Source organism: Stenella coeruleoalba (assembly GCF_951394435.1).
Source record: "Stenella coeruleoalba genome assembly, chromosome: 20".
Classification (NCBI taxonomy): Eukaryota; Metazoa; Chordata; class Mammalia; order Artiodactyla; family Delphinidae; genus Stenella; species Stenella coeruleoalba.
In genome coordinates, this window is record NC_137166.1 from 43,705,044 (window position 1) to 43,717,961 (window position 12,918).

Consider the following 12,918-nt stretch of genomic DNA (forward strand, 5'->3'; position numbering starts at 1 on the left):
TCCCACATGCTTCGCGGCCAAGAAACCAAACATAAAACAGAACCAATATTGTAACAAAAATTCAATAAAGACTTAAAAAATGGTCCACATCAAAAAAAGAAGTTTCCTTTAAGAAAAAAAAGAATTGGTTTGAGGTGTGTTTGTTAGATTTGAAAAGCTTGTTTGACACTAAGTGGGAATCAGAGAATTTGGAATCATAAGCCTTCAGATAGTATTAAAGACAGGTGATAGGATAAGATTCCTGAGGTAAAGTACAGTCTTTAGAGGAAATAAGAAGGCCTAGGTTTGAGCCTTGTTACTCTCCAATGTTTAGAAGTCACGCAGAGGAAAGAAAAGCAGCTGATCTCCTATGCTAATGAGGCAGGAGCCTATTTAGAGTATGGTGTCTTAGAAGCCAAGGAAACTAAGTATATGAAGATAGAAATGGTCATTCTGTTGATTTTACTACAAAATTAAATGATGAGCCAGTGTCCTTTAAATTTGGCAGTATGTAGGCCACTGTAAACCTGTTCAGAAGCCTTTTTGGTGGACTGCGGAGGTCATAAACCACATTGCTTTAGCACAGGGTAAATTGATAAGAACTTGGCTCTGCTCTCAGGTTTGAAAACTGTTCCTGCCACTATTTCTGAGGCTTTCTGCAAGTTTTGTAACATTTGTGCCTCAGTTGCCTTATCTCCAGTACATCATCTTCTCATAGAGTTGTAAGGATTAAGAAATAATTAACATTTTAAAAAAATCTTAGTACTCAGCACGTTAAGTGCTCGATAAATGTTTATTATTCTTAGAGTTAAAGGGTGAACGTAAAGATAGGAAGAGTGGCAGCACGAGTAGACTACCCTTTAAGTGTTTCACTAGAAGCCCAGAGGTAAGTTAGTTTGAGGCAGATGTGAGATAAAGGAAGGGAGTTTTGATTCTTTGGTTTTGGTTTGTTATTAAAGCTGGGTAGAGTATATTTGTAAACTGTAAGGTAACACGTCAGGACAAAAGTATTTGGGAGGCCGGGAGAAGATGAGCTGTTGCAGAGATGACCCAGTTAGTGGTTGATAGGAACTGGGTTACTTTCCCTGAACAGGAGGGAAGAGAATATAAGTGTCAGTGGAAGCAGATCTGAGAATTTGGTGGTGGGGAGAATAAAAGGAAGTTTCTGTTTGGTTAATTGTATTTTCTCAGTGAAAGATGAAATTGGTTAGAACGAAAGCGGAGGAAGGAATGTGCAAGATTTGGGGAGATAAAGGAGGTCTCTCATACTGAAGTGTTGAAGCATGCTCATAGGTCCCCAATGAAATATATCTTAATTAAGTCTCGAACTTTTCAGTAAAAATTCCTTTTTCCTCAACAGTCACCCCTCATTTCAGACATTCCTAAGATGTGTCCAATTTGAACTGCGTGCCCTGGGGCAGGGAAGGAGGGTATTGTGGAATTGACCCAGAACATACTAATGATGGCTTTTCTCTAATGATTATTTTTCTACCCTAAGATGAATATCAGACTTGAGAGACATTTATTCACATACGAATATCACACATGAAATTTTGAGAGTATGTTATTGAATGAAAGTTCTATATAATGAGATTGTCATCCTACAGAACTGAAAATGCAGATGGTTAGAGGAGTGAACTTTAGGGCACATCTGCATTAGCTGTGTTAATTAGCATATGCAGCCAGGGAATTCCTAGCAATGCTACATCAGGAATTTTGTAGAAAATAGGTTGATATGTAAAACAGAAAATACCGGAGACCAGACTAAAATATACCAAGGGTTGAATATTTATACAAAAGGATGTTTAATATAAATGTTTTTATTAAGTAATAGTGACTATAAAACCATGATAATGTCTGTTTTGTGGCGTTAACAAAACTAAAGTATTGAGACGCAAACTTTTGTGAATGAGTTTCTGGGTTAAAGCATTGTAAGATCCTTTTATTTCAGGAAGATGGCAGATGTACTGATTTAAGTGTACGTGCTGAAATAACCAGGGTAGCCACTAAGAAAGGGAAGGAGGGGTGGCAGGGAGAGAAAACTTCTAAAGTAGAAGAACATAATGGAGTGAGAAAAAAACCAACCCAAAGAAAGGCAGGAAAATGAGGAGAAAACAACAACAAAAATGGGAGATAAGTAGAAACCATATAATGAATAGTAGAAATAAATCTAAGTACATCATTAATCAAGGAAATGTAAATAGGCTCAACTTTTCAGTTAAAAGTAAAGATCATGAAATGGGATTCTTTTGTAAAAGCAGCTATAAGCCATTTTACAAAGTGTATCTCTAAAAAGATAAGAACAGAAAGGTGAAAAATACAGAAAAAGATATGCCAGGCAAATGGTATCTAAAAGCTGTCGTATTTAAATAACAGACAAAGTAGTCTTGAAGGAAAACATTACTAGAGATAAAGTCACTAGAGAACAGTAAACATTTCAATTCACTAAGGAAGATATAATTCTAATCATGTATGTTGCTAAATAATATAGCCTGAGAATATTAAACAAATTAAAAGAACTACAGAGAGAAATTGACAAATTAACCAGGTATTTTAAAACTATCAGGAGCAAAGCCAACGCAAGAGAAACTCATGATCATTTCCATCATTTTTTAATCCCTTATTATTGAATGCCTAAAATGATGGGAGATGGAGTTCTTTGAAAGAGATGGGAGCTGGCCCAAATTGTGTCATGCCCTAGACCTGGCTTTTCCTACTCAGGGCACTATTTCCTCACCCATCAATTATATATAACCATTCAGGCCTGGCCTTCTCAGAGGGCTATGTGTAAGTTGCACATTTTATTACCCTCAGGTCACTTTCTCCACTGCCCTCGTGTTTTTACAGTGCAATAGAAATACATAATTTTCTACAGTGTGATAGGGAAGGCAACAAAACAAGATGTAAAATAAGTAACCATTTCTATACAAATATACTTTCTGTACACGTTCAGAATAAAATATGAAGAAGGATGGTTAGCTAATGTTAGAGTGGTAATCCTGAATAGCTGGGATTATGGATGATTTTGAGTTTTTTCCTTTTATTTTTTTCTATCTTTTAAAAAATGTGTCTTTATTTTTTCTATCTTTTATTGTGTACCAAAAGTGAACAACAAAAGTCCATTTATGGTATTCCTTGTAGAATTCCTGTTTGGCCAATTTGGAGTCCTACTGGAATAAGTTTGGTAGTATTTTAAGCTTTCAAATCTGATTGCATAAATGAAAGTGACATATACTTTCCCTTTTTAAACTTAAGTTTATAATGCACATGATATGTGCTCCTTCGTTACTATTCTCTACCATTGTGAAAGTATATGACAGAAGAGGCGGACAAGCCAATTGGGTAAGTTTTCCATGCAGATAATGATAATGGAACTAGAGAGAGAGAAAATTCAAAAACTGCTGTTGAAGTTTTCAGTCACTGAGGAATGTTTGTTTCTTAGGGCTGCCATAGCAAAGTACCACAAAGCTTAAAACAAGCCACCAGATATTTTGATAAGCCACCAAGTTTGTGGTATTTTGTTCTTCTCTCACAATTATGGAGGCTAGAAGTCCAAAACCCACAGGTGTGATCAGGGCCATGCTCCCTCTGAAGGTTCTAGGGAAGAATCCTTCCTTGCCTCTTACAACTTTTGTAGCCCCAGGCATTCCTTGGCTTGTAGTTGCATCACTCCAATCTCTTCACATGATCCTATTCCCCTTGTCTCCTCTGTATGTCCAAAACTTCTCTTTATGACAAATTATTGGATTTAGGGCCCACCTGAATCCAGTGTGATCTCATCTTAGCTTGACTACATCTGCAAAGACCCTGTTTCCGAATAAAGTCACATTCACAGGTATTGGGGTTAGGACTTAAACATATCTTTTTGGGAAGCATAATATAACCCACAACCTGGAAATCAGTAAACCTAGTTGAAACAGCAGTTTCTGTGAAAATAAGCATAGATACATAAGTCCTTAAAACTACCAGCATGAGTTACAGCAAGTCTAGCTGAAATGCAACAATTTAAAAAAAAAAAAAAAAAAAGCTTAGATCCATAAGTTTTTCTCAAAACTATATTCCCAGAATGAGTTTTGAACAGGTTACAGTAGTTTGAAGTATAGGAAGTGTAAGGCCAACTGGCCCGAGGCAGGGGAACACAATATTCACAGGTTGCATCAGACCGAAGACCACCCAGTTCCAGAAACTGCCCTGGAGACATTTCGGACCACCCAGTTCCAGGAACTGACCTGGAACCCAGCCCAGCCTTACCGCCTTTCGAGGGGCGGGACTAACGGTCCCCCAGGATACCCGAAAAGACCACCAAATAAGGAATATCCTGCGCCCTCCCAGATTCACCACACCCCTTTCCCTTCTTCCCCTGTAAAATCTTGCCCGACCCTCGCCCCCGGGTGCGACTTCTCTGGCCCCTTTCTCTCGGACCAGTGAACCTCGCCCGGGAGCGCTCCCTAATAAAGCTCACTTGAAGCTTTCCTCTGTTTCGCTGTGCTGTTAAGATCCGACCTTACAGGAAGGGATATAAGCATATGACATAGCTCTCACTGAAGGACTTTTATATGAGAATGAGGGACACAAATGTGTAGGCAATAAAAAATAACACCCACCCTTTTTCTGGGATCCGTGGGATGTGAAGCATGGGAAATGAGCAACATCAACTCTAGAGGCCTAAAGAGGAAGAGAAATCCTTAGAAAAAGTATGGCTAAATTAAGGCAGAAAATGGAGGTAAAACCTTTACTGTTGAGGTTTAGCACATTTGCAGTGTTTGTGATACAACTGGCATTTCCAAGGGCAAAATGAAATGTAGGCACAGACAGTATTACAGCGGAAGTGCAGGTTAATATGGTTGACTGTACACGTTGTGCTGACAGGACCGAAAAGTCCTTAAGAGGCCTCACAGTTCTGTTTGGCTTTCTGGTGTAAGGACTCTGGACCATTGCAGACAGTCATCCATCCTTTTCACATGTAACCAGAACCAATTTTTATTCTTCCTAACTTCATTTAGTGGAAACAGTGAAATGATTCCCTGGGTTGCTGAGTTAATTGGGAGATTCCAGTCTGATACATAATCCAGGAAGGAAATTGCCAGAGAAGCAAATTTTTTGAGATGATAGAGCTATGCAGAATGTGGTCTTTGGGTAAACATGCAATCTCCATTTATCTCCCAGAGAAATCTGAAAGACAACTTTGTTTATCTCATTGCTATATGAAGAATAAATGTCTATCATTCTTCAATTCTTGAAAAGAAAACTGAACTCCTTACCACATTATTCAAGGTCTTTCATATTTTATTTATTTTCTAGTTTTCTAATTTGATCTCACTAATTTAGAGCATGTACTTTATATGTCAACTAAACATAGATTGCTTAATGGTCCCAGAACTTGCTTTGCTCTTTTCCACATTAGCAACATTTCTTGTACCTTTTCCTCTGTTTGGAATGTCCATCCATTATAATTGTCAATTACCAGCTATCAAAATACATTCATCAAAGGCAAAGATCAGTTGTCACTCTTCCACTGAGCCTTTCCTATTCTTCTCTGCCTTTTTCCTCTCAGGAATCATAGGTTTTTGTATAATAACTACCAGTCACTGAGTCTTTTATAATGTGTCAATATTCACATCAAGTTTATGAAGTGTAGTCACTTATTTCCATTTTACAGATGAGGAAATAGAATTTACATAGCTAGTAGTTAACCATTTTCATTTTTTTTTTTTTACAGATGAGGAAATAGAAGTTTACACAGTTAGGAATTAACCATTAGTTCTCAAACCATTATTGTAACAGAGCATCTTTAGAGATAAATTGGGAAGCTAAAGGCTATTTATTCCAATCCCTTTACAAGTGAACAGAGGCCAATAAAATGAAGCAATTGGACTCAGCAACTATAATTAGCAGGATGGATATGGCAGAGTACCAAATCAGTCAATCTTAACAGCTTGATAAGGACTGAGAAAAATGACACAGATTATGAAAGGAAAAACATAAAAATACATCCAGAATATGCTCTATATGTATAATAGACATTTAAAAGAGCCAGAAAAGAACAGTATATTGGGCTTCCCTGGTGGCGCAGTGGTTAGAAATTCGTCTGCCAGTGCAGGGCACACGGGTTCAAGCCCTGGTCGGGGGAGACCCCACGTGTCACAGAGCAACTAAGCCTGTGTGCCACAACTACTGAGCCTGCGAGCCACAACTACTGAAGCCTGTGCGCCTAGAGCCTGTGCTCCACAAGAGAAACTACCACAATGAGAAGCCCATGTACCGCAATGAAGAGTAGCCCCCGCTCGCTGCAACTAGAGAAAGCCTACGCACAGCAATGAAGACCCAATGCAGCCAGAAAAAAAAAAAAAAAACAGTATAAGATTAAGTAGTCATTTAAAAATAATAGAAGAGGGCCTTCTGCTTCAGGAAGATTGAGTAGGTGTACTTTTCCTTATTTCTCTTGCTGAGAACAAATAAAAACTCTGAATATTTACAGAAAACAAACAAGACTTTGAAAGGTGGGCATGGTTGGAACCATGGGACCTAAGGAATAAAATCGTGGTTAGTTTTCTGGGCTTTCTTTTTGCCTTGTACATCTGAGACTCTTGGAGCTGAAGAAGCTGGCAACCCTGGAATGCCAATTGATGTAGAAAGAAAAAGCCTCAGAAAAAAGCCCGTTCTCTAACCAAAGAACAAGGAAAGGGACAGCCTAATAAGACAAAAAAATTTTAGATAATAGCTGCTCTACTCAAGCCAAACACCACAGAAAAGAGGGGCCCCACCCATACCAGCAAAGGCCGTATAAAGCCTCACCAGGCTGTAAAGGTGCTCCAACCCTACCTCTCCTTCACAGGGGTGGTTTCAGAAAAGGACGACTAAGGAGTTGGGACTTTTATCCCCACTGGGTGGTAATGAGACAGCACTCCCACCCATGGTGTCAGTGTAGACCCTTTGGGGAGCTAGGACTTCTACCCAGCAGTAATGAGGCACCTGCATCCCTCAACCTCTCTACTGGGTGGTCTCAGGGAGACCTACTGGAAAGTCAGTACTTTAACCACTGCCCAGTGTTAATGAGACCACACAAACCCCTGTAGTGTCAGTGGAGACCACCTGGGGGACGGTTATAATATATAGTCTTATCCATCCCAGAAATGGTGATTACCAGTGGATGCCTAAAGGGGAGTTGGAACTTCCATCCCTGTTCAGCAATAACAAGGAGGCCTTCCCCTCCTCAGGTGTCAAAGAAGGCTGAATTGGGAACCTAGACTTCTACCCACAGCTGGCAGAAACAAGGTCTTGTCTCCAGCTCTCTCAGCTATGACAGTATCAGAGGAAGCCAGCCCAAACTGAAGGTTTAAATAAGATCTAGTCTCATAATGCCCCAAATGTCCACACTTCAATAGAAAATTACAGGAAAACTAGAAAATTTCACAAAATGGGGAAAATCTCAACTTGAATAAAAATCAATATAGGCATCCCTTGGAGATATTGTAAGTTCAGTTCTAGACCACCGCAATAAAGCAAATATCACAGTAAAGTGAGTCACACGAATTTCTTGGTTTCTCAGTTCATATAAAAGTTATGTTTACACCATACTGTAGTCTGCTAAGTGTGCAACAGAATTATGCCTAAAAAATGTACATACCTTAGTTAAAAAATGCTGTCACCTGAGCCATCAGCAAGTTGTAGTAGTAACATCAAAGATCACTGATCACAGATCATCATAACAAATACAATATTAATGCAAATGTTTGAAATATTGCAAGAATTATCAAAATGTGACACAGAGACTCAAAGTGAGCAAATGCTGTTGGAAAAATGGCATTGATAGACTGGCTCAAGGCAGGGTTGCTACAGACATTCAATTTGTAAAAAATGCGATATCTGTGAAGCACAATAAAGTGAAGTCCAATAAAATGAAGATGTTTTGCTTTGAACCTAAAACTGCTCTAAAAAATAAATTCTATTAAAAATATCAATAGATGCCAACACAGATGACAGGTTAGAATGACCTGATGAAGATTGTAAAGCAAACATCATAAATATCCTTTAATGAGCAATTAAAAGCACATTTGAAACAAATGAGAAATAGAAAGTTTGAGCAAGAAATAGAAAACATGGGGCTTTCCTGGTGGTGTAGTAGTTAAGAATCTGCCTGCCAATGCAGGGGACATGGGTTCAAGCCCTGGTCCTGGAAGATTCCACATGCCACGGAGCAACTAAGCCTGTGCACCACAACTACTGAGCCTGCGCTCTAGAGCCTGCGAGCCACAACTAATGAGCCTGGGTGCCACAACTACTGAAGCCCGTATGCCTAGAACCCATGCTCTGCAACAAGAGAAGCCACCGCAATGTTAAGCCCATGCACTGCAACAAAGAGTAGCCCCCGCTCTCCACAACTAGAGAAAGCCTGCACACAGCAATGAAGACCCAACCCAGCCAAAAATAAATAAATAAAATAAATACATTTATTAAAAAAAAATTCCCTTTAAAAAAAAAAAAGAAATAGAAAACAAAAAGAAGAACCAAATGGAAATTTTAGAATTGAAAGATACAATAATTGAGGGCTTCCCTGGTGGCGCAGTGGTTGAGAGTCTGCTTGCTAATGCAAGGGACATGGGTTCGAACCCTGGTCTGGGAGGATCCCACATGCCGTGGAGCAACTAGGCCCGTGAGCCATAACTACTGAGTCTGTGCGTCTGGAGCCTGTGCTCCACAACAAGAGAGGCCGCGATAGTGAGAGGCCTGTGCACCACGATGAAGAGTGGCCCCCGCTTGCCACAACTAGAGAAAGCCATTGCACAGAAACGAAGACCCAACACAGCAAAAATAAATAAAAATAAATTAATAAACCCATACCCCCAACATCTTCTAAAAAAAAAGATACAATAATTGAAAATATAAAAAACAAAACAAAACTCAGTGGATGGGTTCAATAGCAGTGTGAAAGGTACAGAGGAAAGACTCAGTGAATTTAAAGACAGACAATGGAAATCATTCAGTTTGAAAGAGAAAATGAACTGAAAACAAAAACAGATCTAATATTTGTGTCACAGGGGTCCCACAGGGAGGGGGAAAAAGAGGGCAGGGCTAAATAAATAGTTGAAGAAATAATGGCTGAAAATGTCCCCAGTATGGCAAAAGACATACATACAGATTCAAGAAACTGAGAAAAACTCAAACAGTGTTAAAAAAAAAAAAAAAAAAGATCCCAGCCAAGACACATTATAATCAAACTTCCGAAAACTAAAGAAAAAATCTTGAAAGCAAAAAGAGAAATGACACCTTATCTATAGGAGGAAACAATTTGAATGACAACAAATTTTTCATCAGAAATGGAGGAAGTGGCACAGCATTTTTCAAGTGGTGAAAGAAAAAGCAAAACTGTCCAACCCAGAGTTCTCTACCTGGTGAAAATATCCTTTAAGAATGTTTATTCAAATGTATAAATCCTAAATGTGTATGTACCAAACAACAGAGCTGTAGAATATGTAAAGCATAACTTGTAGAAATGGGTGTGATGTCACTGAGAATGGTGGAGTAGGGGGCTCCATGGATCCATCCCTCCAATGAAGCAATGATTAAGGTGGCAAAAATTGTCAGAATCAACTTTTCATAACTATTGAATCTAATTTAAAATTTACAAAAACGAAGGGAGTACTTAACGAAGAAAGAAGCTGCTAAATTTCAGTAGAAGGAATTGTGGCATTTGGCATACCAACCTACTATCTCGCACCTCAGAGGTGGCTGTGGGTATGGTGGCCTGCATTCCTCGTGCAGCTTGTTGGTGCCATAGTGGACAATACAGACTTGTTCCCAAAGAACTGTGCTTATTTTGACCTGTTTGGTGGCTCCCTGAGTGATCAGCACAGGGACTTGCCTTTGTTTCTCCTCTCCCCTCTCAGAACTCTGTAAGGGTTGGAGTGGCCCCCTGGGAGGCTTCTGTCAAAAGTATTCAAAGGCATATACTACACACAGCTATCCATGAAAAAAAAAATAATAGAGCAAGCAGCAGACAGACTGAAAAGCCTAGGAAGCAAGAGACTGGGGAAGAGATACATTTCAATATTTACTACAAAGCAAAACAGTGTGTTACTAAAATAATGATAGAGATAGATCAATGGAATAGAATGAGTCCCCAAATAAACCCATACATCTATGGTCAATTGATTTTCAACCAGAGTGCCAAGGCCATTCAATGGGGAAAGAACAGTCTCTTAGACAAATGGTGCTGTGCTGGGAAAATCAATGCAAAAGAATGATGTCAGACCTTTGCCTCACACCATATACAAAAATTAGCTCATAATGGATCAAAGACCTAAACATAAGAGCTAAAACTATAAAATCCAGAAGAAAACATAAGGGTAAATCTTCATGACTTTGGATTTGTAATGAACAGATTATGGTGGAAGTGATGGGATGAGACCTCTGAACCCAGATCATAAAAGGCACTGTGGTCTTTCTTGTATCACTTGCTCTTAGGGTAATCTATTAAGCCAGTCGTTGGGGTAATCTATTAAGCCAGTCGTTAGGGCACTCAGGCAGCCCTGTGAGGCCCAGGTAACAAGGAACTGAAGCTTTCTGACAATAGCCAGCAAGGAACTACTAGAAACCATGTGAATGAGCCATCTACCTTGGAAGCAAATGTCCCAGTCCCAGTCAAGTCTGGCCAGCAGGTTGACTGCAACCTCACAAGAGACCCTGAGCTGGAATCACCCAGCTAAGCTATTTCCAGATTTGTGACCCTCAGAAACTGTTTCAGAGAATAGATGTCTGTTGTTTTAAGCTGCTACATTGTAAGGCAATTTGTTATGCAGAAATAGATAATACACTACCACACCATCCTGGCAAAGAATAGAATATTTATTCCCTAGAGAAAGTGAATCAGGGAAGCTTTAGACACAAGGCTATGAAGAAAAGCAGATGGCAGAGGCACCATGCTGAAATCAGGGGATTAAAAAAATAGTGGAATGTAAATCAACTATACTTTAATAAAAAATCATAATAAAAAATAAACGGGGGACTTCCCTGGTGGTGCAATGGTTAAGAATCCGCCTGCCAATGCAGGGGACACGGGTTCGAGTCCTGGTCCAGGAAGATCTCACAGAGCAACTAAGCCGGTGCACCACAACTACTGAGCCTGCACTCTAGAGCCTGTGAGCCACAACTACTGAGCCCGTGTGCCACAACTACTGAAGCCTACGCACCTAGAGCCTGTGCTCCGCAACAAGAGAAGCCATCAGCACTGCAACGAAGAGTAGCCCCCACTCGCCGCAACTAGAGAATGCCCACGCGAAGCAACGAAGACCCAATGCAGCCAAAAATAAATAAAATTTTAAAAATAAATAAATAAAAAATAAATGGTGGGACCTCATCACTATTGGACCCTCAAAATTCTGGCAGTCAAGAGGTGAGAAGGCTCTTCTCTGGAGAAATGGAATAGCCTAGGAGAAAAGCTATAATGCTAACATTTTGGGGCTGACAAAGAAATGTCTGAAATCTATACTGAAGTTCACAAGTTGACAAGCCCTATCTATCTACCTATTGTTACTACATTAAATCCCCCCCCCCACCCCTCTTGAATTCTTTTGGCTGGTCTAATAATTTAATTGACTCAAGACAGGTTAACAGGAGAAAAAAAACCCAATTTAATTTATATGCATGAAGGTCTCATAGAAATGGAACCCCTGACAAAGGAACAATTATTTGTGAAGATTTAACAAAGGGCCTTGTGCTTGGCGGAGCAGACTAACGAAGCAGTAAAAAAGTTCGTTTATACAGCTTTCTTAGCCTTGAATTCCCTAACTCTGGTGATAAAGATGGTTTTTATTCTCTTGGTATAGGGAGGATAGTTTTACATGGGAGATTTATTTCCTGCTTTCTGGGGAATGAAGGGGGTCAGAGTGTTTTCTATATCATTTTCCCCCACTAGCTGTTTCTCAAGTAACTTTAATTCAAAACAATCAACATGCCATTGTGGCATTTCTTGGGGTGGCCTGTTTTGAGGCCCAGCAACAGTCATCTTTTTAGCGCATTATTAATAAATGATGAATGGACAGTATTAATCAACAAACTAGGGAAAGCCTAGCACTATGTAAATGTAAACCTAGTAATATGAAAGACAGATGAAAACAACAAAAAACAAAGAAGTAAGGAAATGAATACAGTTAAGGAACAGAAAAATACACACACAGGAAAAAGCCACCCAAAATCCCCCTACAATAGCACCAAGAGGTAAGAGGAGATCTTATATCCAGGAAACAATTAACATGTATATAAAAACTGCTCTTGGAAATTAAAAATAAAATACCTATTATTAAAGATTTAATAGCAGATATGGGAAAGAGCTGTGGAAATCACTCAGTTGTAAGGGGAAAAAAAGTTTAAAAATAAGGTAATAAAGGATGAGAAAGATAACAGATAAAATCAGGAATTTCAACATCCAGAAAGAGAAGGGTTCCAGAAAGAGAGAGTAGAAAACTGAATGGAGGAAAATTTCAGAAAATTTAAGATTTCTAGAAATACAGGTCACGATTCTTCGACATAAAGGGGTCCACTGAATACCCCATACAATGAACCAAAAAGACTCATACCAGAGCACACCTTTGTGAAGTTTCAGAAAACTAGGTGTGAAGAGAACCATTTAAGAATGCTTCTAAAGAGAAAGAACAACAAAATACAAATCAAATTGTCATCATACTTTAAGATAAAAACTGTAAGCTAGAAGACAATGGTATAATTCTCTCAAAATTCTAAGGGAAAATTATATCCAACCTAAAATTCCAAACCTAGTTAAGCTATCATCCCAAAGAGGTTAGAATAAAGACGTTTTAGACTTGTAAGGGCCCCCCAATTTTATTCCAAATTAATCTCTCTCAAGGTGCTAATGGAGGATTTTTTTAAAAATTAAAATGTGAGACTAAATAAAGAAAAAAAGAAGACATAAGCTCCAGGAAA